This window comes from Ambystoma mexicanum, chromosome 8 (genome assembly GCF_040938575.1).
Source record: "Ambystoma mexicanum isolate Mex_15411 chromosome 8, UKY_AmexF1_1, whole genome shotgun sequence".
Classification (NCBI taxonomy): domain Eukaryota; kingdom Metazoa; phylum Chordata; class Amphibia; order Caudata; family Ambystomatidae; genus Ambystoma; species Ambystoma mexicanum.
The window spans coordinates 1,596,221,787-1,596,249,323 of record NC_090929.1 but is presented as its reverse complement, the minus strand read 5'-3'; the positions used below and the strand labels follow the sequence as shown (position 1 = coordinate 1,596,249,323).

Genomic DNA, 27,537 nt, shown 5'->3' with positions numbered 1-27,537 from the left:
CACTATTTCTAATTGTCATCATTTCTCATGTAAGGACTAAATTCAGTCTCATGCGCAAAATTGATGCCTCCAATGCAGATTTGGAAGGTTGGTAGACAGCCCCAATGCCTATGCTCTAATAAGAGGTCCTGATACAGGCTAAGTTTCCCTACTAATTCTCTTGTTGCCGTCGAACCCATGTACATGCGTTAAATACGGATCCCCGTGGAATCCTATAACAGAAAGGTCTGCATGACTTGGAATAATGCAGGCCTCTGAAAGTGAGCAGTCCCCCAAAATACAATACAAACTCCCCAATGAGAGTCAATAACGCACGCACCCCAGTAGAGAATGAGACCAAGACCAAGTGCGGGTGAAGTTACGAGATAAGTTTATCCAAAATATAGGGCATACAGAGGACTCTGCATACTCCGAGAACGCTCTGCCAGACAATAGAAAAACATTCATATTTATTACAAAATCACGTCATCGATGATGTAGAATACAGGGAGCACATGAGTTGTGGGGATTGGACGGTGAGGACTGGATATTATGTATTCTTTAGGCACGGTGCTCCAGGATTGGCAGAGATCCAAGTGGTGCACGGGTCAGCTGGACTCTTCTGGATGGAGCGCAGGGTCAGATGATGTCCGAGCTGTTTCAATTACCGCTACTTAACAATGCCCTTTTGGCCACACATACTCTGACATTTGTTGGCATATCTCTATCCATTTAATATGTCTCACACTCATAAATTATATATACATTCTAGGGCTATCTACATCAACTCCTTCATTAGATTTATTAGGGGGCAGCTTAATAGTGTGTTAGTACAAGAGAGTATATATTATCACTTGGAATTTGAACGCCAGGGGTGAGCTGGGGTGGTACTTGGTCGAGGGGCACACAACTGGCACATCAAACAGAATTTAGGGTTAGGGGGCTGGGTGCCGTGTCTCCGAAACCGGGGGTCTGCTAGTGCTGATTCAGAGTTATGGAGATGGATGGTTTTTTCCAGGCCAGAGCCGCTGCCCAGTTCACTCACAGGGCAGTGATGTAAAAGGAAAGACAAAGGATACAGCGTCCGAAGTGTTACTTTTTGCACTCAGACATCCGTGAGAACGAGCTTGCTGCAGCAGCGGCCCAGGGGAGCAAGAGGGGTGTGTGGCTGGCTAACTGTGTGCGGACCCAGGGGGAGAGGTGCAGGCCTGCAGGCCAACACTTCTGTGTGGCCTACGAGAACTAATGCAAAATGGAGTCGGTGATCATACAAAATGGAGTCGGGAGTCGATTCCCTTGCGGGTGTTGCACGTGTATGTCTCGCCCCAAGGCTGTCCAGAACCGTGGCCAGTGGTGCATGGTCAGCCGCAGAACGAGCATAGTGTGCATGTGGGGATAGGAATGAAGGGGTTGGGGGACAAAAATACCTTTCCTCCCTTACACTTCTCAGGCACATGCTATTTACCCCATGGGGCAATAGTAAACTAGTTTAGCATTTACCAGAAAACATACAATAGTTACCCTGTCTAATTTTAGAAGAAACATATGGTTTGGAAGTGTTTTATATGGTCTTCCCAACCCAAATGATTTTTGTGGCTATGCAATGAAATATCGCTGTAATGCCTAACGTGGTTTTAAGCTTTGTGTTGCGGACCTATCACGGATGATCTCTTGACATTTCGAGCTCTTTGAATCCGCAATGTTTGGGGCCTTTCAGCTCTATTACTTTAATAAACATATATTTGTTTTATAACTTTACATTTTCAGCCATTTTGCACAATATCTATTTTTTATGTACTGTATTGTCAATAAAATGTTATTTTTTTTAAATGTTATAACACATTTCTAGAAACATAGTAATGACACTTTTTCTGGAATTCGTCTTTTAGAATTATATCTTGTTGTTGTAAATGTTTATTCGAATAAAATATTCACCAAACACCTACATATATTAAATCAAAACTATATCATATTCCATTGGTGCATATTAAAAAGGCCAATCATCATAATACTTAAAGAAAGACAACAATAAAACACTGATTTTGGAAAAAGTACAGCAACCCCCGTTCTATGAAACATGGCAGCCTTCAAATACAACAGCAGGGCCCAGGGCGTGAATTTCCTTTCCGCCCTTAGTAGAAAACACATTGCTGGGCCATATTGGGGCAGATCCGTACCTCTTAAAACTTGCAATATGGTTAGTTTTCTGATGTTCCCATAACCTGGACAGAACAAAATGAAGTAACTCAAATGTTCATTTGTGGCACCACACACAGGACAGCTTGGGTCGTCAGGGTAACCTACCCAATTCACTCTGTTACCTCTCAATCGCAAGCAATCAAATCATGCCCTTGTGATGAGCCAGCTTTGGGGTTTTTCCCTGGCCAAGACAAGGTACGACTGTGCAGTTGGTGTCCCACTTATGGACCGATAGAAAGTGTCCGATTGTGGCACTGATGCTGCGTTCATGCGTTAAGTCACCGTTTCCCTAATTACTGCTTCTTTGAATGATCATACTTCCTGCATTACTAGCATCGTGGTGAAAGATGGCACAGTCGGCACGTTCGCCTGACGCAAAACCAAAGGATGCTTGGAGAGATTGCCCAGTCATCCTCCAGGAATGCCAACCCCAATTCTCTATGCATCGAGGTTCAAGACGAGTAGCCAGTGAGTCCCAAAAGCTTTTTAAAGTAACAATTTCCCTGACCTGCATGTCTCTGGGCTTATAAAACCCCCATAATGCTGCCCCGTATTTTGTGGCTGCCTTTACCTGCATAATATATACCTTGAGGGTGGATTCTATGTGCTGGCCCCTACATTTAGCAGAGAAATGGGAGAGACTCCCCAAATATTGCCACATTTTCAGGGAACGTTTCTTTACTTTACGAACATGCACCGAAGATATTGCTCGAGAGTGTGATTGGTTCTCTCGGTTTGTCCGTCGGTCTGGGGGTGGTGGCTGGTGGATAACCGCACATCTATTTGTGCTAGTTGGCAACACTTCTTCCAGAAATGTGAGATAAATTGACTTCCACGATCCAAGACTAATATGGAAGGGAAACCATGTATGCGAACTATATTCTCCAGGAATTCCTTGGCCAAGGTGGAAGCTGAAGGCAAACCCTTTAAAGGGATAAGTGGGCCATTTTGGAGAATAGGTCCACAATTACAAGGATTGTGTTGTAACCAGCACAAGGAGGCAGATCTGTTATAAAGTCCATTGACAGGGTGTGCCATGGTGCCGGTGGAATATCCAAGGGTTGAAGTAGGCCGGCTGGCCTTTTCTTTTGAGCCTTGTTTTGGGCGCAAATTCCACAAGACAGTAAAAAAGACTTTATGTCTTTTCTCCAAGAAGGCCACCAGAAGTGGCGTTTGATGTTTTCCTCCGTTTTAGCGATACCAGGGTGTCCTTCCATTAAAGATTCATGATGATGGGCAATAACAAGTTCTTGCAATTCTTTACTTGGCAGAAACAACCGCTCCTGGAAGTAGGGTAAGTCATCCTTAACGGTGTAATGAGGACCCTTTTGACTCCATTCCAGTAAGGTTGAAGAGTCTAGAAGTTGTTTTACTTGCGTTTGGATATCCTCAATAGTTTGCAATGAAGTTAAGCCTAAGATTCTTTGCTCAGGTATGATGGGCACAGGTTCTAAGCTCGAATCAGGTTCTTCCATGCCAATCCGGGATAAGGCGTCCGCTTTTCCATTCTTGCAGCCAGGACGATAAGTAATTACAAAATCGAATTCCGCAAAGAATAGAGCCCATCGGAGTTGTCGTGAAGATTGAGCTTTGGCCGTCTTTAAATACTGTAAGTTTCTGTGGTCCGTAATTACGGTGATGGTGTGTCTTGCCCCGAGAAGGTAGTGACGCCAAGCCTTGAAAGCAGATTTGATGGCAAGTAACTCTTTATCGGTAAGTGCGTAGTTGATTTCAGGAGGAGAACATTTTCTGGACCAAAAGGCCACTGGGTGTAGTTGGTTAGTTTTTGGGTCTCTTTGCGACAGGACAGCTCCCATGGATGAACTGGATGCATCGGTTTCCACTATGTACGGGAGATCTGGGTGCGGGTGCTTCAATACAGGTGCAGAGGTGAATTTGGTTTTCAGGTCCTGGAAGGCTTGTTCGGCCTCAAGAGTCCATTCGAAGCGTTTGTTTTTCTTTAGGAGAGCGGTGATGGGTTGGACTGTTCGGGAAAATTCCGGGATGAATCTTCGATAGAAATTGGCAAAACCGAGCATGCTCTGAACTCCCTTCACCGAGCTTGGAGATGGCCATTTGAGGATGGCGTCCACCTTTCGCGAGTCCATTCGGACTCCTTGAGGTGTCAGGATGAATCCGAGAAACTCAACTTCTGTGGTATGAAAAACGCATTTTTCGAGTTTTGCAAATAGTCTGTGCTGGCGCAGTTTCTCAAGAACTGCCCTAACATGTTTTCTGTGATCAGATTCTGAAGAAGAGTACACCAGGATGTCGTCAATGTAAACAATGACACAGACATCGATACATTCCCGAAGAACATCATTCATAAAGTACTGAAAGGCGGCAGGTGCATTGCACAAACCGAAGGGCATCACCTGATATTCGAAGAGCCCAAATTTGGTGCGGAATGCAGTCTTCCATTCGTCGCCTTCTTTTATGCGCACCAGGTGATAAGCTCCTCGGAGATCTAACTTGGTGTACACACAAGCGTCTTTCACCTGGTCGATAAGCTCAGGGATCAAGGGCAGAGGTTAACGATTCTTAATCGTTATTTGATTTAGGGCGCGATAGTCTATACACTTTCTAAGGTCGCCTTCTTTTTTTGGCACGAAGAACAGAGCTGAAGAGACAGGAGACTTGGACGGGCGAATAAAACCATTGGCTAGGTACTGATCTAAATACTGACGCAAATGCAGGTTCTCAGGATCCGTAAGAGCATAAATCCTACTACAAGGTAGTTGAGCATTGGGTACCAGATCGATTTGGCAATCATAAGACCGATGGGGAGGTAACGTGTTAGCCTGTTCTTTCTGAAAAACGTCTTGGAATTCTTGGTATTCTGACGGTAGCTGTACAGGGGTGGAAGTTGCTGAGGCTAGACCCATAGCTGGATTTCTTGGATAACAAGTTGGTTCACAATCAGGAAAACTTATCTTCTTTGCTCGCCAGTCAATTCTGGGATTATGTGTTTCTAACCAAGGAATTCCAAGAATTACTTGAAATTGTGGGGCCTTTATCACATCAAACACGATTGCTTCCCGATGTCCATCCTGACCCACCAGTGTCACTTCAACAGTGGAATGCGTTACAGGCCCTGGGGCTATTTCGGTTCCATCTACTGTAGTAATGACATCTTGGGTTACTTTCAGGCGGAGAGGAAGCTTAATCCTGGAAGCCAATTCACGGTCTATGTAATTTCCAATAGCTCCACTGTCGATGTATGCTTTTATAGCATGCAACTGCTGAGGCTGTTTTGGGTCCACGAGCACCATTGGCATGACAAAATGCGAGGTCAAAGAGTTAGTTTTCAAGCTCGGCAAGCGGACCCCTACGCTTGCCGGGCTAGGTCGTTTCCCGAATCAGGTGTCACTAATTCGTTATCAGAAGCTCCAACCACCTTCTTAAGTGGTTTAACTGGACAATTTCGAAGAAAGTGACCGGAAGTCCCGCAATACAGACAAAGTTGCATTTGCCGCCTTCTCTCTCGTTCTTTCTGCGTTAATGGTCCTTTAACACCACCGATTTGCATAGGTTCAGATACGTCGGTACTCTTGGAGTTAGCGTGGGTTTTGATCGGTGCTCGGTTTTCATACTTGAACCGATCTGCTTTTCTATTTTGAAGTCTGTGATCAAGTTGAACCACCAAGTCAATGTAGTCTGCGCAGACCTGGGGTGGGTTTACTATCTGAGCTAGAACATCCTTAAGCTCTCCGTACAGGCCTCGATGAAACAATGTGATCCTTTTGCTTTCTGGCCATCCAGTTTCCACAACCAATCTGTTAAAGGTGGCTATGTAGGACAGAAGATCCTGATTACCTTTTCGTAAGGATAGCAGTTCGTTATCAAGGGCCTGTCCTTGAGAGTGTCGAGCGAACAATCTTTCCAGGCTGGCCTGGAAGCCCTGAAAATTCTGGAGAATGGGATCATCCTGATTTACCAATGGAATAGACCAATCGGCAGCACTGCCACTGAGGTAAGATAGTATAAAGGCTACCTTGGTCTGGTCGTTAGGGAAGGCTCCGGGTCTGCATAGAAAGTGTAAACGACATTGGTTCATAAAGACGGCATATTTCTTGGGATCCCCCGCAAAACGTTCAGGCGGGGCCAAAGGCATGTGTCCAGGTAGATTAATTTGTACCGGGTTACTCAAACCCATTGATGTGGAAATGTCTCCGGAATTAGGTAAAGGAGTGTGCCCTGCCTGGGCCTGTAATAACCTTTTGGCTAGGTCATCTGTTCTTTCCTTGGATAAGATCAGTTCTCTTTTGAGAGCGTTAGTCTCCTGGCGGGCTGAGTGCACCTCTGCCCGTAATTCCCCCAAAAGCTGGGCCAGCTGGTCAGTCTCGGAAGTCTCCATAGCGCCCGGGTGGGAAATTGTGGGTAGGCTTCGCGTTCTGTAACGCTCACCTGATTCCCACGGAGGCGCAGGTCTGGCTTCGAGTGCTGATGCTTCTTCAATGGTGAAGCGCAGGACTCTGAAGATGGACAGGAAGGGCCCTCTACTCTGGCTTCTCCGGCTCGCAGGAATATTCCCCTGTGCGTGGAAAGGGAGTATTACCTACTGACTGAGTTATGCTCAAGTCTCCCACTCTCTTCCAACCCTCCACGATACCCTTCCACGATTCCCCGTGAAGTCTCACCTTAGGGTCAGGAAGGATGAGCTCTCCGTCCTGCTTCTGATGCAGGGGCGCGTTGAAACCCAGTTACTTCACTGGATTGAGGATTGATGGGAGTTCAGGTAAGCTTGACTATTCAGGTAAGGCTCTGTAAAAGTTCTGTTGCAAGTTCAAAAGTCCAAGCTTAATAATAATGTTCATTGTCTTTTTGCAGCAAGCGCTAATGCTTATGTCTTTTTTCCCCTTAGGGTCCGGGGTTCGGAATGCCGGAGATATGGCGCCGACCCGAAGTGAAACGTGCAGTTCCAGTTCCAGTAAATGGCAGGTTAGTTCTGGATGAGCGCTCGGGAACTGTCTTTGCATTCGCTCAATCAATGTCTTTGTCTTTTTTCCCCATAGGGGCCGGGGTCCGGAAAATGCCTGGAAGCGGCAAGACCCGAAATGAAATGGGAATGACCCAACAGGTAAGTCTTATTCCCTTCCTTCTCTCACCTCTTATTCTTGTCTTTTTCTCTAGGCTCTGGGAAGTGGCTGTGTATCTGGATGATCGCTGCTGAAGATGGAGGCACCCAGGAAAGGTGAGTGAAATGCAGCGCTGCAGCGATCGTAACGAAATGCTTTTAAAAATGATGTCTTCCTTTTCAGGATCGTCGGTGTGATGTCTCCGTGGTGCAGATTAGCTGGTATGGTCTCTTGTCTCCCTTTGCAGGTGACCCAGGATGCTGACAGGCGTGGCTGAAGTCCAGATGCAGGAGCTGACACGGTGAGCGTCCAGCTGCGAGGAGCAGAACAACGCGAAGCGTGAGTTGCTGATCGGGTGTGGTTTAAATAGCTTTGGAAGAAGTTCCAAGTGTGTATCCTTCCTCCTATCAGGTATGTATCCTTCCCCGACCACACCCGGGTGGAAAGTAGTCCCACAGGTAAAGTAGTTCCATTCAGGCCTCAAGAGGGCCTGGATGTGGCAGCATGGTCTGCATCAGGTAAGTGCACAGTAAAACACTTGAACACATGTCTAGCTTTATGAGCCTGGCGCCTAAGGCGCCAGGACAGAGGTCCAACATGAGCCTGGCACCTAAGGCGCCAGGACTGCGTCCAAAGGGCCCCAGCTTGGGCCCGCTGGCACTCCCCTGGGGGAAATGATGCCTGCCTCTGGGGTTGCTGGGTCGGACCTGACTCCTTGGAGGTAGGCATCATGACACTGCGTCTCCAAAACCACAAAGTCTGCCCATAAGGACCTTGAATAAGTAATACAGAAAATGAATAGGTGTTGGGGAACTGCCCTCTGTCTCCTTGAAGTTAATTTAACAGCATAAATACAAAGTAAATTTAGTCAAATTAGTGTGATAAATAAAACCAAGAGTTACATACCCAAAGTCATATCACAGTTGAGAGGGTATGCACAAAACAAAAAGAACAGACAGAAACACATTAATCCACAAGTAATCCAACTTGTTGCATTCATTGTTGTATACGGAAGTGGTTGCACACTCCACCTTATCTATTCATGGCACTTGGTGAATTGATCCCAATGGGTTTTATATTAGCACCTACATATATGAGGACATAGTTTACATACAGTAATGTACCAGAAATGTGATGGCATCATTAAGGCTGCACTTGCCATTCAATGGCAGCACCTGCAAGGCTATCACTCAGGTATAGAGCCATGCCAGGCACCTGATGGAATGACTGGGATATGGAAGACTGAACATGGCATATGATGGCAGCACCTGCAAGGCTATCACTCAGGTATGGATCCATGCCAGGCACCTGATGGAATGACTGGAATATGGAAGACTGAACATGGAATTTGATGGCAGAACCTGCAAGGCTATCACTCAGGTATGGAGCCATGCCAGGCACCTGATGGAATGAATGGGATATGGAAGACTGAACATGGCATATGATGGCAGCACCTGCAAGGCTATCACTCAGGTATGGATCCATGCCAGGCACCTGATGGAATGACTGGTATATGGAAGACTGAACATGGTATATGATGGCAGCACCTGCAAGGCTATCACTCAGGTATAGAGCCATGCCAGGCACCTGATGGAATGACTGCGATATGGAAGACTGAAAATGGCATATGATGGCAGCACCTGCAAGGCTATCACTCAGGTATGGAGCCATGCCAGGCAACCTGATGGAACGGCTGGGATATGGAAAACTGAACATGGCATATGATGGCAGCAGCTGCTCACTTGGAGCTGTACCTTAGCATATGGTAATTTAACAAGGGGGGTCCTGGGAGTCTCTCTGCCAGACATTAGTCCTGGTTGCGAGAGACTTACCCAGAGTCTTTAGCTCACTATCTTTCACAGAGAAGAAATATCCTAAACATATAAGTCTTTGTCCTGCCCTGGGGCAGTCCAGCAGCGAAATGCTAGGCAATTCTCCTCTGAACAAGAGTACCAACAGCATCCCCAGACACGTGTTATGGTCTGGTTGGACCTCATCAGTAGGGAGGAGCTGTGCCTCTCTATGAATGAGACTATGCCAGGCATATGATGTAATTATTGGGGCTTTTGAGGAGGCACTTTGCATATAACTAAAATCTATTCGTTTTGACAAAGCTTGTTTTTGGCATTCGAAACCTGATACCTTGTCATCACAAGTACACATTTACATATGTGCTTGTCACAGATGCAGCCAAAATCGCAACCGTGTTTGCAGTATCATTTTGACAGATTTAAAAAAATGTAACAATATGAAAATAAGTGTTTTATAGCATTTGTGGAAAGGGGGTGTATCATTTCTGTATATGGGGCCAATACAATGTTTACATTTCCAAAATGTGAATCTAATGAGCTTTCCAAAACAGAGGGGGTGGGGGGATAGGGCGGGGTGAAAATATATATTTTTCATTACATGTGCAACAGCCCCACTTTTCCCATTTCTTGATCGACAATGCTGCCTACCGCCTATTTTCTAATGATTGGATTATTTTGTAGAACTAAAGTGACAGTGGGCCTCATTAAAAGCAATACCGGTCCAGTAACAACGGTGCCGGTAAGGCTACCAGCACCGTTGTTACCGGACCGGGACACTACGAGTCTCCCTGCCGGAGTTGCAGTGCCCGGCAGGTCTGACACTGACGGTAGGCAGACTTACACGGAAGCACTGGCATCATTAATGTGTTCCACACTCCCATAGAGTCCTATGATATGATATGATAGGTTATTTATAACGCGCTTAATACCCAGAGGTTTCTAAGCGGGAACCCGGGGTGATGCATGTCGTCTTGATTCCAAGGCGAGCACGTTGCCCTTGAGCTATCCTCCCGAGACTATAGGAATAGGGAATTACTGTTTACTGGCGCCTGACTTTCCGGACGGCCGGGGTTGTAATACCCCAGTGTTTCCGGCAAGCCAGTCGTCGGTAAAATGTACAAGTCCGGTGGCAACCTGTCAGATTTACCGGCACGGTTACCGCCAGACTTGTAAGTAGGCCCAGTGAAAAATATATCATTCTAAAAAACGAGTCCTGCAGAGTCCTTGTGGTCCGGGCTGAATCTTCCTGCTGTGGTCTCTTTTCCCTTGCCATGGTTGCTGTGAGGAGGAGCACTTCATTCATAAGCCCAGCAGGCTAGCAGAGCGTGCAGAGTCCTGCAGAGTCCTTGTGGTCCGGGCTGAATCGTCCTGCTGTGGTCTGTTTTCCCTTTACATTGTTGTTTGGAGGCGAACTTCATTCATAAGCTTAGCAGTCTAGTGGAGTGTGTAGAGTCCTGCAGAGTCCTTGTGGTCCGGGCTGAATCTTCCTGCTGCGGTCTGTTTTCCCTTGCCATTGTTGCTTGGAGGAGGAGAACTTCATTCATAAGCCCAGCAGTCTAGCCGAGCGTGCAGAGTCCTGCAGAGTCCTTGTGGTCCTTGCGGTACGATTGGCCACTTTATAGACCTGGACCCGAAGAGTTGAGAACAAAGAAGGATCATGTTGCACCATATCACACTGCAAGTCTGCATATATCTTGTGTGCATTGGTGAATCTGTCATCAGCTCCTTTCATTCTATTGCCTTCGCCTACATCAGAGCCGGTGAATAACCTGAGGTTAATCCAATAATTCTAGAAAAGCCCCAGGGGTGGGGGGAGCGAGTCGGACTCTGGAAGCTCCTTGAGCTGTCGAGCGTGCCCCACCCCGCCCCCCGGCTTGCATTCAAAATGGCCTGCATCTAAAACGGGCTTTCCCGGCCTTCTACTTTGGCTGCCTCATTGCGAGCAGCATGCTTGGCCGGAGAGGCACAGCGGGCATCGAGGCTCACAGTGAGCGCTGTGAGTGCAAGTGATGCTCCTGTCTCCGTATTTGTGCCCATTTGGTCTCCTATAGAAAACCATCTGTAGCGACTGGGAGGCATCTGGGAGGCGGCTGGGAGGCGTGTTGTGCCTGATACGGCACCGTTGTTGTTGGGTCAGCCATGAAATAAGGCAAGGACCTCTGAGTCATCAGAACTGTGGAACTGTGGAGCTCTTTATGTTTACCTGACGTTCACTTTTCACAGATAAAGCAAGATCAAAAATCTGGGAAGATGACTGGATTCGAACACGTTTAGCTTGTACAAACTACAAACATTTTGAAGCCTGTCCATTTGAATTAAAAAGCTATAACAAGGTGGCTGACTATATGGTAAGATCCCCTAACCCACACCACCGGAATGGATTCATGAGGTTCAGATTAAATCTGTGGTTGACCAACGCGGTAGTAAATCAGCGGAGCAATGGTGATAACCAAACGCTCTGCCGCTTCTGTAACCAACAACCAGAAACTCTTCGACACCTATGTACAGAATGTGCCAGCTTATTACCATTGCGCAGCACCCATTTCGAACCGCTGTTTGTGGACCAAGAGATTTTGACCTCAGAACAGCTATGGACCATATTATTTCATACCAATAGAAAAACAGTGAGATATGCCATAGTCAACTATTTACAGCAGCTCAAAATTCCGATGTATGCTCGGTTAAGAAATTGAGCTACGAGCAGGTCTAGGTGTAAAATGTATTAATGAAACACCACGGAAAACATTGTTAATCTATTCTATCTACAAAAGATCTAATTAATTTTGCTCTGTTATTTATTTTTTGATATCTAGAATACTTGTTAAAAGTGTACTCTTGTTTTAAAATTGTATACAAGATTTTTAATTTTTCTATTGTTTTGGAAAGTTGAAAGGTCTAGATTGCGATCAAGACCAAAGCAACTATGAAATAAAAATTAAAAAAAAAATAAAAAAAAAAGACTCTGGAAGCTCCTTGAGCTGTCGAGCGTGCCCCACCCCGCCCCCCAGCTTGCATTCAAAATGGCCTGCATCTAAAACGGGCTTTCCCGGCCTTCTACTTTGGCTGCCTCATTGCGAGCAGCATGCTGGGCCGGAGAGGCACAGCGGGCATCGAGGCTCACAGTGAGCGCTGTGAGTGCAAGTGATGCTCCTGTCTCCGTATTTGTGCCCATTTGGTCTCCTATAGAAAACCATCTGTAGCGACTGGGAGGCATCTGGGAGGCGGCTGGGAGGCGTGTTGTGCCTGATACGGCACCGTTGTTGTTGGGTCAGCCATGAAATAAGGCAAGGACCTCTGAGTCATCAGAACGGTGGAACTGTGGAGCTCTTTATGTTCACCTGCCGTTCACTTTTCACACTTGCTGAGACACTTGCTAAGTCGCTTGCTTAAACATTGGGCCACCATACTAAATTAATTAAAAACTCAATTGCTTGGGAAAAGGAACTTGCATGTGACCATTTCATTTGTAGACCTGAGGGGCGAAGGGGGCTGCGAGGTATTTCTCACCTCCTTCTCCCACAAGCACACATAATTTACCGGCTCACCGGGCCACTGAACTATTATTGAATTATTATTGAGTCCTGAATTTTTAAATTTTTACATTTGATATCCTTGATGACCCGTGTTTTAGGCAAGTCATATGGAGGTGGATTTAACCATTCCGTTTGAATCCCTGGTCCACTGCGACTCATTGGTCCACTGGTCAGTGAGGGCGACAGGGGATATCAGCTGTAACAACGCCTTCCCTTGTCTCCAGCCCATCTTACTGCTTCCCCAGTGGCAGTTTTCACTAGACAGGGCCCTCTTCCTTCACAATTCTGGCTGATGGTGTCTACCTTCATTTTGAAATTTCTTATGGAATCATTCATTATCTCCAGAGTATTCATAACTCCAATTTTGAAAGTTTGAAGCAGGGCATAAGTTGCCTCAACTTTAGATAGCCACTCAGCATCGGGTGTGGGAACCACGCTCGTTGGCCTCCTGTTTTCCCCCAAAAGTTGAAATAATGATTTCAGTTTATTACCTAGTAAGGCCTCCAGCCTGGTCTCCCCAGAGCGGCATTGTGCACCCACCTGGAAAACTGCAAGGGGAAATGGTCGTGAACATCAAAGGTGGGTAGAGCGTACACGGAACCTTGTAGCCCAGAATAGATTTGAGCCATTATTGTTACTCGATGACCAGGATTGACAGGAGGCAGCACCACGTTCACCAATAGGGGTGGGCTTGGTGAGTCCTGAAGGTAGGGGGATAGTACGAATGGCGGTGTCGACTGAAGTTAAAATCGTATCCTGGAAATAGCAGGCTCCAGGGTAAACTGCAATTGGATGAGAACGTCGAATTCTTGAAGAACCACAAAATCATCCTCTTGCAGGAAACATGGGATCTGGAGGTGCCCCGCCTGGACGGCTAAGCCTCTTATGGCATCCCTGCCAAGAAAAATAGGAGAGGGCTGAGTTCCGGTGGTTTGGTCGTTATGGTCAAGGCCTCTCTCCCATGTAGGGTGGAGGTGGTCGAGACCAAATTGGAATTTATACAACTTTCGAGGTTCAAGAGCTATGGCATGGCTGGGTTTAAATATTCTAAATTTCTACAATAGCCCCAACAAGCTGGAGGTTGAGGTTTGGTCAAAACTGAAGGAATTCATGGACAAGTATATGGCAGATCCAACAAACAGCTAGAATAGACTCATTTGGGAAGGCGATTTTAGTGTGAAAATGGGTTGTGGCCTGCCAAAAGACCTATATGAACCCACTGACGATGAAATGCTAAATGTCTTGGAGTTAGTTCCGGGGGTCTCCAAGTGAGCTCCTGGCTCATCGAGTGGGGTTTGCGATTGGTGAACATGCGCATCAATTTGGACATTCCTGGCAAATTTACTTTCAGTAACCATCTAGAATCCTCCATTATTGACTACTTCTGATTAATGCTGGATCTATGGGAATTAATTGTGAGTTTCGAAGTAGTAAGAGTGGGGAATAGCAACCATTACCCACTGGTTCTAATTGCTAAGGGTCTGGTAGAGAGTTTGGTGTGTGTGTCTAGCCCACTGTGTGTAGTGGACAGTGATGCAGCATCACTTAGAAAAATCAAGTGGGGGAACATTTTGGATTCTGGTTTGCACTTGCAAATATTAGCCACCCAACAAAGTGCCTTAATGGGGATAATGGATCCATCCAATGGTCAAAGGGAAGTGGTGGGTCTTTTAACTGATATTTTGGAGGCCCTAACGGGGGGCTTCTCTGTGGTTCCGAAACAACCAGGGAGTGACGGAAAACAGGGCTGATTTGATCAGAATTGTAGGTTGGTAAAATCAGCCCTTTTAGATACCCTCAAGTACCCTACAATGGACAGACGCAGCATTGCTCAAGCGCATACAGTCTATGGCAGGACAATTGAGCAAAGGAAATTGGAGCTGGAAGTCATGGCCTGGGAAAAATGTCTAGAGGCCATAAGGGTGAATGATGCAAAGGGGTTTTGGGAATTTGTATCAAGAGGGTCTTCCAACAAGGGAAACCAAGGTCCAAAGGGCACTTATGTGGGGCCCCCGACTGGGTATCCTATTCTGGGAATCTGTATAATGATGGTCATGTACAAGAGGATGAACAGTCTGGAGGCGTATCTCTACGCTTTTCTTTGGAGGAGGTGGCCTAAGCAATAGGGGCGCAATCTCGTAACCGAGCACCTAGCCCGCATGCCATACCGGCGGATCTTTTTATGAGTCAAATCGACCTATGGGCTCCGGTGTTGACTTTTGCTTGAGTTCAGGGCATTATCCACTATCCTGGAAGACAGCAACCATCTTTCCCATTTTCAAAAAGATTTTCAGCCGCGTCTTGCTGGGCCACTTTGAACACTGGTTAATAGAGGCAAAGATTCTTACTGACATTCAGTTTGGCTTCCGTCCCGGTTTGGGCACAATGGAGCAAGCATTAAATTTGTACCTCCTGATATAAAATGTTTTCTTCTGCAAGGGTGAGACAGTATATCTTGCATTTATGGACTTAAGCACAGCTTGCGACAAAGTAGATTGTGCTAAATTGTGGGCCATGCTTGAATCCATGGGCTGCCCGGTGGATATTCTGGGAGTACTGCAAGAGATTCATTCAGGCAACAAAGCTATGATCTGGTAAGGCCCGACAGGCAGGTGCACCGAGTGGTTTTGTATTGCATTGGGCGTCCATCAGGGGTGTGTCCTGGCCCCTATACTTTTCACCCTGTATATTAATGGTCTGTTGCAGGCTTTGTTAAATACTGGCATAGATTTTTTGAAAGTGGGAGGCAGGCCTAATTCCAGTTTTGGCATACGCCGATGACACTGTGCTTATGGCCAGAACCCCCAGTGCCCTGCAGGAATTGGTTGATGCATATGCCTCCTTTATGACCAGTTTAGGTTTCAAAATTAACTCCACCAAATCCGCGGTGATGGGTTGTAGCGGAGGCAGAAGGCTTATTAAGATGCGTGCCATAATATGTAAGGGGGAAGTCATCCCACAGGTGGCTGAGTATGGCTAATTGGGGGTTAGCTTTTTGGGGAGCCTAACTGGAACGGCACATGTAAAGAAACGTTCCCTGAAAATGTGGCAATATTTGGGGAGTCTCTCCCATTTCTCTGCTAAATGTAGGGGCCAGCACATAGAATCCACCCTCAAGGTATATATTATGCAGGTAAAGGCAGCCACAAAATACGGGGCAGCATTATGGGGGTTTTATAAGCCCAGAGACATGCAGGTCAGGGAAATTGTTACTTTAAAAAGCTTTTGGGACTCACTGGCTACTCGTCTTGAACCTCGATGCATAGAGAATTGGGGTTGGCATTCCTGGAGGATGACTGGGCAATCTCTCCAAGCATCCTTTGGTTTTGCGTCAGGCGAACGTGCCGACTGTGCCATCTTTCACCACGATGCTAGTAATGCAGGAAGTATGATCATTCAAAGAAGCAGTAATTAGGGAAACGGTGACTTAACGCATGAACGCAGCATCAGTGCCACAATCGGACACTTTCTATCGGTCCATAAGTGGGACACCAACTGCACAGTCGTACCTTGTCTTGGCCAGGGAAAAACCCCAAAGCTGGCTCATCACAAGGGCATGATTTGATTGCTTGCGATTGAGAGGTAACAGAGTGAATTGGGTAGGTTACCCTGACGACCCAAGCTGTCCTGTGTGTGGTGCCACAAATGAACATTTGAGTTACTTCATTTTGTTCTGTCCAGGTTATGGGAACATCAGAAAACTAACCATATTGCAAGTTTTAAGAGGTACGGATCTGCCCCAATATGGCCCAGCAATGTGTTTTCTACTAAGGGCGGAAAGGAAATTCACGCCCTGGGCCCTGCTGTTGTATTTGAAGGCTGCCATGTTTCATAGAACGGGGGTTGCTGTACTTTTTCCAAAATCAGTGTTTTATTGTTGTCTTTCTTTAAGTATTATGATGATTGGCCTTTTTAATATGCACCAATGGAATATGATATAGTTTTGATTTAATATATGTAGGTGTTTGGTGAATATTTTATTCGAATAAACATTTACAACAACAAGATATAATTCTAAAAGACGAATTCCAGAAAAAGTGTCATTACTATGTTTCTAGAAATGTGTTATAACATTTAAAAAAAATAACATTTTATTGACAATACAGTACATAAAAAATAGATATTGTGCAAAATGGCTGAAAATGTAAAGTTATAAAACAAATATATGTTTATTAAAGTAATAGAGCTGAAAGGCCCCAAACATTGCGGATTCAAAGAGCTCGAAATGTCAAGAGATCATCCGTGATAGGTCCGCAACACAAAGCTTAAAACCACGTTAGGCATTACAGCGATATTTCATTGCATAGCCACAAAAATCATTTGGGTTGGGAAGACCATATAAAACACTTCCAAACCATATGTTTCTTCTAAAATTAGACAGGGTAACTATTGTATGTTTTCTGGTAAATGCTAAACTAGTTTACTATTGCCCCATGGGGTAAATAGCATGTGCCTGAGAAGTGTAAGGGAGGAAAGGTATTTTTGTCCCCCAACCCCTTCATTCCTATCCCCACATGCACACTATGCTCGTTCTGCGGCTGACCATGCACCACTGGCCACGGTTCTGGACAGCCTTGGGGCGAGACATACACGTGCAACACCCGCAAGGGAATCGACTCCCGACTCCATTTTGTATGATCACCGACTCCATTTTGCATTAGTTCTCGTAGGCCACACAGAAGTGTTGGCCTGCAGGCCTGCACCTCTCCCCCTGGGTCCGCACACAGTTAGCCAGCCACACACCCCTCTTGCTCCCCTGGGCCGCTGCTGCAGCAAGCTCGTTCTCACGGATGTCTGAGTGCAAAAAGTAACACTTCGGACGCTGTATCCTTTGTCTTTCCTTTTACATCACTGCCCTGTGAGTGAACTGGGCAGCGGCTCTGGCCTGGAAAAAACCATCCATCTCCATAACTCTGAATCAGCACTAGCAGACCCCCGGTTTCGGAGACACGGCACCCAGCCCCCTAACCCTAAATTCTGTTTGATGTGCCAGTTGTGTGCCCCTCGACCAAGTACCACCCCAGCTCACCCCTGGCGTTCAAATTCCAAGTGATAATATATACTCTCTTGTACTAACACACTATTAAGCTGCCCCCTAATAAATCTAATGAAGGAGTTGATGTAGATAGCCCTAGAATGTATATATAATTTATGAGTGTGAGACATATTAAATGGATAGAGATATGCCAACAAATGTCAGAGTATGTGTGGCCAAAAGGGCATTGTTAAGTAGCGGTAATTGAAACAGCTCGGACATCATCTGACCCTGCGCTCCATCCAGAAGAGTCCAGCTGACCCGTGCACCACTTGGATCTCTGCCAATCCTGGAGCACCGTGCCTAAAGAATACATAATATCCAGTCCTCACCGTCCAATCCCCACAACTCATGTGCTCCCTGTATTCTACATCATCGATGACGTGATTTTGTAATAAATATGAATGTTTTTCTATTGTCTGGCAGAGCGTTCTCGGAGTATGCAGAGTCCTCTGTATGCCCTATATTTTGGATAAACTTATCTCGTAACTTCACCCGCACTTGGTCTTGGTCTCATTCTCTACTGGGGTGCGTGCGTTATTGACTCTCATTGGGGAGTTTGTATTGTATTTTGGGGGACTGCTCACTTTCAGAGGCCTGCATTATTCCAAGTCATGCAGACCTTTCTGTTATAGGATTCCACGGGGATCCGTATTTAACGCATGTACATGGGTTCGACGGCAACAAGAGAATTAGTAGGGAAACTTAGCCTGTATCAGGACCTCTTATTAGAGCATAGGCATTGGGGCTGTCTACCAACCTTCCAAATCTGCATTGGAGGCATCAATTTTGCGCATGAGACTGAATTTAGTCCTTACATGAGAAATGATGACAATTAGAAATAGTGAGTTATGCCCCATTGCAAAGTGTAGATTCTGTAATAAGGAGGCCTCAATTGAATCGCTGAAACACATGAGTCTTCAGGATCAGCGCCAATTATTTGTATAGAATGCTTTGAAGGACTTTCGAGTAATGGATGAAGACACCCTCTGGGTAAGGGTTACATTGGCCGCCTCCACCTCGATAATAATTGGCGCACTGAAAATGTTGAATGAGTGTGGTTTAATTAATCTGAAAGTTTGATGTGAATAGCATATCAAAAATTGTACTGGCCCTGTATAATGATTTAAGTTATAACTTAGCGCTTGCTGTTTTGGAGCAATTTTAAGGGATATTTTGTAGGGTGTTTTAATTTATGTCTATCTCGATTTCTCATAATCTACTACTAGGGAAAGAGCATTTGAATTGGTTTTACAGTGAAATTGGTTTTAGGAATTTGATGAATAAGTGAATACGTGGATTATAAAAATGGTTTGTTAATGTCATGAACTGTTCTGAAAGGTTACTGTTTTAACTATATCACAATACATTTTTTTTTTTTAAAGAAAAATGAACGCCTGGGTTAATGACCCCACGTTGTAAAAAAAAAAAAACATGCAGTAAAGTGGTTGTATTTAACTGCACACAAAAACAGGTGGCACATACGAATTTCTGTAACAAACTCCAGAATTTAGCAGAGTGTTAATTTATTAAGATATTTAACCCCTACATTCAAACAGAAAGTGGACCGCAGGAGTTGTGGGTTCAGGAATACCTGCCTTTCTACCTACAAAATGATTGTTAATACCGGCAAGAGGGTTTTGGAAAGAATACATGCTTGACCGCATTTCTAGATGCAGTGCGAATGTCTTCATAGTTACACTATTTATTCCCCAGACTGAACAATGCATGTAGGATATAATGAGAAAATGCAGGTATGTCACTGGTTGCACATGAGAACATATTTAGTAAAAAACTAGAGATATGCCTGCATTTCCCGGTTTTCTAATCACACAGAAGCATAGAACACGGTAATTGTAGTTGGTAATTTAACACCCAGAGGTTTTTAAGTGTGGATGCGGGGATCGAACCTGGGTTGCCCCATCTTGCTTCACAGGCGAGCACGTTGCCCCTGAGCTATCCTCCTGGGTTTTCCATCCTTGAACACGGTAAGGGGTTATTTCTAGAAAGTTGGGAATCGTGGGAGAGGTCAATAGGACTGAAACAGTGCACAGTGTGGTTCATATACGTTATCGCCTATGAGGCAAACCAGACTGATAGTGTGGACATTTGCCAAAAATATGCCATGAAGTAAAATAGCCGCGATTGCACCAATCAGAGAATGGGTCTTTTCGAGCACCATATGTGTGCTCTGAGATTGCAAAGAAGGGGTCTCCAAGGTTTCCCTGCAGCACTTTGCTCGAGGCCCATTTTTTGATTTGTTTAACACATTTCACTGCAAGAAAATAAGGGGAGACCCCCATGGAACACCCCCCTCCTCCATATCCCGCATTTTAATAAATACCTAAACCCAAACCCCATCTGCGCGAAAAGTATTAAAAAAAATGAAGAAGAACTATTGGGCCTGGAACAAATGGGTCTGCGAGGAAATGGGCCTGGAACAAATGGGTCTGCGAGGAATTGGGCCTGGAACAAATGGGCCTGTGAGGAAATGGGCCTGGAAAAAATGGGCCTATGAGGAAATGGGCCTGGAACAAATGGGCCTGTGAGGAAATGGGCTAGTTCGCCCAATAGGGCACTGCAACTCTCTAAAAGTAGCTTGAACATTACCTTTAATGGTCAAGAAGTCCGTTTTATATTTTCTACTGTTTAAAAACTATATTCAAACAACCATACACTCAGACAGGCACACACACATGTGCATGCGCACACATACTCACATAATCACACACACACGTATAAGTGCAGAAATGGCCACATCCACACACTTTTAAACACAATCAAATGCACAAACATGCATAGGGGCTCATTTCCAAAGTCCCCAATAGCTGCAGAGAGGGGGCTGCATCTATATTCACGCCCCTGCATGCAGTCCCCTCTGTGCAAGAATGACTGTTTGCACTATGCCGTGCAAACAGTGTGCAGACATCCGGGTGGACCTGGGTTTTAGTGCATTGCTTGCATTTCATAGTGCAAACACTGATAAATTCCTTGCACAATGTCCCTGTGTGATGGAGGCAAATATGATCACATTTCTCTGATGGAATCCGCCAACTTCGAGCAGGTGCAACAAGCTGGCGGATTCCAGGGGAATCCGTCGAATCGCTTCTAATTAACTGAACCAGCACCCCATTGGCTGATTCACTGCTCCAGCATAGAAAGTTCCAGGCGTCTCCGCCCACACAATCCGTTTGGAAATGCGTTCAGATTTCTGCGGAGAACAGATGGGGGTGGTGGATTAGCTCATTTGGATCTGTGCCACCGCTCCACCATAGAAATCTTTGAAAATGGAGTAGTTCATGGAAAGCATGCGTAGAAGCCATGGGCATACTTTATACGCATGCTTTCAGCGAACCTCCACATTAAAAAAACACGTATGCACATTCACACGTACACACACATCGACAGCATGCATCACCTTTACAAACATGCGAGCACACACAGAATTATGCGAGGGCAGAGCTACACTTGCACATGGCAGACCCGCCCACGTACACTTATCCAACATGCACAAACACGGTTCACCCAAACACATACATGCATACATATACATGCACAACGTTGGTAATACACACACATATGCAGGGTATTAAGTGAGACAGGCCTGGAGAGGGGGGGGGGGGTGGGGGGGGAGTAGGATTTTAAATTCGGCCAATGGATGCAGCCCGGGTGCCGGACCCCGGACACAATCCCCCTCCTTTCCTCACAGGCCGCCGGTCCAGAAACAGAGCTTGATCTTAACCCCTTAACTGCCAGGCTATTTTGCAGGTCTATGCAAAAGGGGCGAGCATACTCGGACTTGGCACTTACGCTTGGAGAGGAAAAGTAGCCCAAGAGCAGCTCAGAATCTGGGGTAGTGGCAAACACCTGGTAGTGTTTGTTACGGGAGATGTTACCACTAACTTCAAACTTCTAAAGACCCCCAGAGGTACGTCCCTTGATACCTACAGAATTATTGTTAGTTCCCACAAGGGCTTTCTGGGTAAAAAAGATGTTGGGGCGCAATTGTAGATACAGTGCAAATTCCATTGCTTTTTATGGTTACACTCATACCTAGCCTGAGCCATACATATCGTGGGAGAGTTTGGGAAAGTGCAAGCATGCCACTCGTTGCATTTGTGAAAATATTTTGTAAAAAATTAGTGGCCTGCATAGTGGTGTTACGAGGTATGGAAAAGATCCGGGGCTACGCTAATGTCGGGACAGTCGGGACTCAGGGTTAGCTCTCAGGGCTAGCTAGCCTTTTGGTTGTAGCCCCTGAGCTTCTATCCGGGGCTACAACCAAAAGACTAGGGGCTATAGCCCCCTCAGCCCCCTCTCCCCGCTGCAACACCTCTGGCCATGCCAGTATCTTTCAGGTTTCCCACCCAATCAATCACAGACAAACCTAGAACCCGACATGGTGCCTCATTACGACCCTGGCGCTAATGGGTTAACGGCGCCGTAAAAGGCTGCGGCGCCGTTAACCCATTAGCGCCTTACTACGAGGTCCCTTTGCGGGACCCGACCTGAACGGCTGGTCTAGACCAACCGTTAAAGTAGGGACCCGCAAAGGGACCTTGGTGCTAAGTACGGTACTGCAATTTGCGGTACTGTACTTAGCGCCTTCCCCAGTCCCATTGAGCCCTATGGGGCAAAAATGGGAATGGGGAAGGGCCAATGTTCAATGGGGAATTACCGCCCCACCAACCTTGGAATACGGTGGTAATTCCCCATTGAACATTGGTGGACTCGTTACGATACCGGCACCAACCATGGTGCTAATAGCGTCATGGTTTAGCGCCAGTATCGTAATGAGGGCCATGGTCTTATTTCTAGAAAGATGGCATTGTGGGGTCAATAAACTAATACCATGAACGCTTTGGTTGACATAAGTTATACGCTATGAGGAAAGCCATAATGACATCCATATGTAGTGTGGAATTTGGCATGTTAATAGACTTGATTGAAAGAGAATTGGGCTTTTCGTGACAACATATGTTTCTTCTGAGATGTCAAAGAAAGTCCACAGTAGGTCGCAGCATTTGTATAAAAGTAATTTGTTTGATATGTTAGATCAGGGATAGCCTAGATATTACCTAGAACTGTAATAGACCTCATTTCAAGCATGCACACACTGAAACCTGTGTGTGGGAACATACGCCTACACTTGTATAAATGGAGATCATAACAAAATTGCGAATCCCAAAATAACGAAATGTGTGTGTGTGTGTGTGTGGGGGGGGGGGGGGTGGAGGGTGGGTTAATTAAATAAAAAGGTTCGAGGGGTATTGGGGTGCCTTCAGGGGTCTCCCCCGCATATGTATATATGCAGCAAAAAGGGGTGCAAAAACAAAATCGGTATTTTGGGATTCGAAATGATTTTGTATGCAGTATTCACATAGATCCGTATAAATGCACACATGCGCATAGCCATACACTTTTAATCGCCAACATGCAAAGGGCTCATGTTTAAGTGGCCCCTGATATTGCGCAGACGGGACTGCATCCATGCCAACATCCGTGCATGCAGTCCCCTCCAATGCCGGAATGACTTTTTGCACTACTACGCCAGGTCGGATAGTTCAGGGGTAACAGGTCTGGTAAATAAGGCTACACTGAGCAGCACTGGTTCGGTACCCAGTCCTGGTACTGTGCTTAGAGGCTGGAGTCCTTTCTAATCCATGAATACCAGCTATTCTTTTTGTGTGAAACCCACAATAAATGACTTTAGCATGAGACACCTTGACAGGAGTAGGGGATCTCCTGTCATTAGACTCCTTGCCCTTATACATTGGTCTCACTTCTCGCATTCAGCTTTTGCCCCTTTCGGGAGATGTTGATGTACTGTCATGATGAGTATCATGTGTGAGGTGTTTTTTGTGTTTAAGTACCTTTTGTGAATTGTGCAATATGTTTCAACTGACTTGTAATGTGTTTTCTGTCTAGTGGCCAACAATATATATGTAATCACATGGTGGCCCAAGTCTGTGCAGGCTATGTTGTCACTAAAATTATGACAGGAAGTAGTTTTTAACGAATCAATGGGCCTCATTAGAAGGTTGGAGGTAACCATGCCGCTTTTAGCAGCATGATTGCCTCCATACCGCAATCCGGGCCCGGGTTCCTCGAATGAGGAATTACCGGGCCATCGCAACCTTGGTGGACCTGGTAATTCCCCGTCCGAGAAACCCGGACCCGGTCCATCCCCATTCCCATTCGAGCCCCCATAGGGCTCAATGGGGATGGAGCTAACAACGGGCCCGTTAATGACGGGCCTGTTGTTAGCTCCCTGGTCCCCTTGCGGGACCCGGTAAGGACGCCTGGTTTTTCCAGGCACCCATTGCGGGTCCCGCGAGGAGACCTCGTAATAGGGCCGAACGGGTTTACTGGCACCGGCACCTTTACCGGTGCCGGTAAACCCATTCCGCCAACCTTATAGTGAGGGCCAATATGTTTACACAATACATTTCTTATTGCTCAGTTAGTGTGTTTGCGGTATTAGGAAAGGATGGTAAAAAAACAGTTTTTTCCAATTTTATTTTCCCATCATTTGTTGTAGGTTTAAATAAATATTATAGTTGGTATTCATAATTTAGCAAGAAAAGACCGATGCAGTTTTGTCTGTGTATTCTGTTTATCTTACCCCCGGCCTATGTGGGATTGCAAAGAACCCTGTTGATATTGCGGCAGGAATGAAACATTTTGCCTTGCACACTGCCTCTTTCCTGTGAACACTGAGGCCTAAGGACATTTAAAATAATAAAATAATAATAATAATAATACTATTAATAAAAATAACAATATGTGTCAATCTCACACCCTCCAGTCAAAAAATGTGCCACGAAAATGTTGAAATAAATACAATTTTGTGCTGCAAAATTTGCATTCATGCCGCATCATTTTTAATTTCTGCTGCAATATCCTGAAGGGTTTTACCAGTAGACCCTCCAGCTTATAGTGATTTTTGCGATCTTGTAAAATGCACCGAAAACAACAGTTTGAAAAAAAAACGCAAACACCGACGTTTTTGCAAAAAACACCTGTGAAAACGGCTGGTTTAGCAAAAACGAACGTTGAAAAAAAAACACAAGGGGCCAGGTTCTCAAAACTTTTTTGACACAATAAATGAAATGTGCAAGCACATCTCATCACTAGTGCCAACAAAAAGAGCAGCCCAATCCACTATGGTATCTGAATGGGCGTATATAAGATGCGCCCATTCAGATGGCCTTTTTGACCCTTTTGCGCAAATCAGGGAATGTCTCTGCACATTTAAAAGTAAATCCCAAATTTACAAACAAGATGCGCTTTTAAATGTGCTGAAATTGTAGGCAACCCTATGCGCCTGCTTGGACTAGGCGGCACACAGTGGGTGCCGCTGCATGACAGGGTCTTTCCTGACCAGGTGATGCAATTTTATATTTTTAAAGTATAACAGCAGAGTTATGAACCGCTGTTGTCTCACTAGCATTTCCTTTCCTCAAATTGGATGGAAATGCATTTTTTGGGTCGTATTTTACAGTGGCAGGCCCCTTAAAGGCCCGTCACAGAGAAATGCGCTGGGAGCCTGTCAGGAGAGCGCTTCCAACACAAACGTATTCAAGGCAGTTTGCCAGCACATCATTTGCGCTACAGCTCAGCCCTGTGGAAATGCGCAGATCACCATTGAGAATAAGGTGATCTGCCCATTTCCAAAAATGGGTTATCTAAAAATAGCATATCCTATGCTCTATTTTTACATGCCCCATTTTTGGAGGATATTGGCACAAAATTTACATTATGTAAAAATGTTAAAATATGTCACAATGTGAGAGGGACAGGAGAGGGAGGGGGATGGGTGAGATGTGGAGTGGTAGGCAAGGGATCAGTGGGTCAGAGGGAGTAGCGGGACGCTGGGCCAGACACCAGAGAGGGAGCGGCGGGCCCGAAATCAGAGAGGGAGTGCAGGTGCAGAAAGTAGAGGGAGCGGTGGCTCAGGCAGAGTGGACCAAAAAGCAGAGAGGGAGTGGTTGGCCGGAAAGAGGCAGTGGGTTGCAGATTGGGTCAAAGGATGAGGGAAGAGTGTGATGGAATAGGAGAAAGGACGCGCGATTTAGAAGTAGCATGAAATAATATAATAAAGGAATGTATGCTGCGGGAGGAATTGGTGAGCGTAACTTGTGATTTGGGAGTATGATTTGAACTGTGTCAGGGACTGGTGAATGCAAAATGTGACTTGGCAGTGTGACAGAGCACGTGAGTATGTGTATGACTGAGGACTCATGGGTTCAGGAATGCAAGTGATGGGGAATTGGTGAGTGTAAGGGGTGCTGCTGAGAGAGGTGTGTGAGTATTTGTGGATTGGAGAACATAGAAGGGAAATATGTTCAGCATTACAACAGATAATGATCAATACTGTCAACAATATTAAATAAACAGGCACATTAAACCAAAAACAAACACTGTTCTGCCAAGCCAGAGATATCTGGGACTCTTCCTATTAAATTGCTACACAAGGTGCTGCCTTTTTCCTGGAATGTGCCAACCTTGAACCCTCCAATCAATCAAAAATGTGCCGCAAAAATGTTGCAATAAATTTAAAAAAATGCTGCAATATTTGCCATTTCATGTCGTAATATCCCGAAGGGTCTGAGTAGAGGCGGGAGTCCGGCATAAAGCATACTATAAAAAAAAATGCCTTCTTTTTTTTACGACGTGTAAATAATATGCATACGAATATCACCAGGTTTCTCTTATGGAACGCACCGTTTCTGAGACGCTTTATTGTGATGCACTTTTTCTTTATAACAAACAAGCTAATATTTAATATGAGCTCAATGTGGATTTAATATTTATTTTTAATGATTGAAATGACAATAAAATGATTATAGTTTTTTAGAAAATGTAGGTTTTTTTGGGTTGATCTGTGATGCAAGCACTGAGTTTCTTCTTTTCATGCTTAGCCGGTTCTGTCTTGTATTGCAATTATTGTTTTCTTTTCCGCTGACATAATCTCTGTTTGAATATTAGTAAAAGATGGTGGCACACGGGGAGGGCCTCGGGTGGCTGGAACAGCGCTGGAGAATGTAAATTCTAGCCCATTGTTCCTGCTACCCGGTTGGCTGAGCGCCCTTCCGCGGGTGCGAATATGGTTTCATGACCTTTGAGAACGCCCTTTTTTTATTCCACTTAAAGTACTACATGCCTATGTCTGTATACATTTAGCACACACATGCACATGTTCCATAGCAAGCTCAAATGCGTGCACACACACATACACACACACACAATGCATATGCTTACAGGAGATATGAATGAACACACACACTCATTCAGGTAAACATACACTCATAAGCCGATGCCCATCAATAAAATACAAGTATCCGCAAAACCGCACGTCAGAAGTGTACCACTGATGTACGCACACACTGAGCTTTTCACTACTGGTGCCTTTATGATGGTTGTGCAATGAATCATTAACTATTAGTTAACGCCCTTTAAAGATAGGTAAAGACATTGAACCATGCGTGACTATGAATGCAAAGTTGGTAGAGTTAGACGTATAATGCCCCTGGACATGCCCCTGGACATCAGCTATATCGGAGAGGGTGACTGAGAGGGGCAGTTTGTAGGGTATATTGCATCCTCTGATCTCCCAGCGCTCTGCCCCTCTGTTACTAGACACATTTTCCACTGGCTTCATCGAAAGAACGAATGGAAGGTTCCAACATACAGGAACTGGGCTGGCGCAGTGCAGTCCACAGGTTGCCAACCTTTTGTACCAATCAAGACCCTCCACTTCAAGGAATGACTCCCCCGTAGCACCTAGGTCCACACAGCCACCAGTTCCCACCCTACCTGAGACTGGGTGATCTGCTCCCCGCTGTTTCCTCCCCTGGTTGCTTGTAGATCCCTTGCTGCCAAGTTGCCCACCCTCTCAC

At 45.5% G+C, this 27,537-nt stretch overlaps 1 protein-coding gene across 1 annotated transcript in view; it reads right to left on the bottom strand.

Annotated features, from left to right (window-relative positions):
* Window positions 1–27,537, bottom strand: part of TECTB (tectorin beta) — a 241,620-nt gene that overhangs the window by 206,055 nt on the left and 8,028 nt on the right. The gene's annotated exons all lie outside the window — the stretch shown is intronic.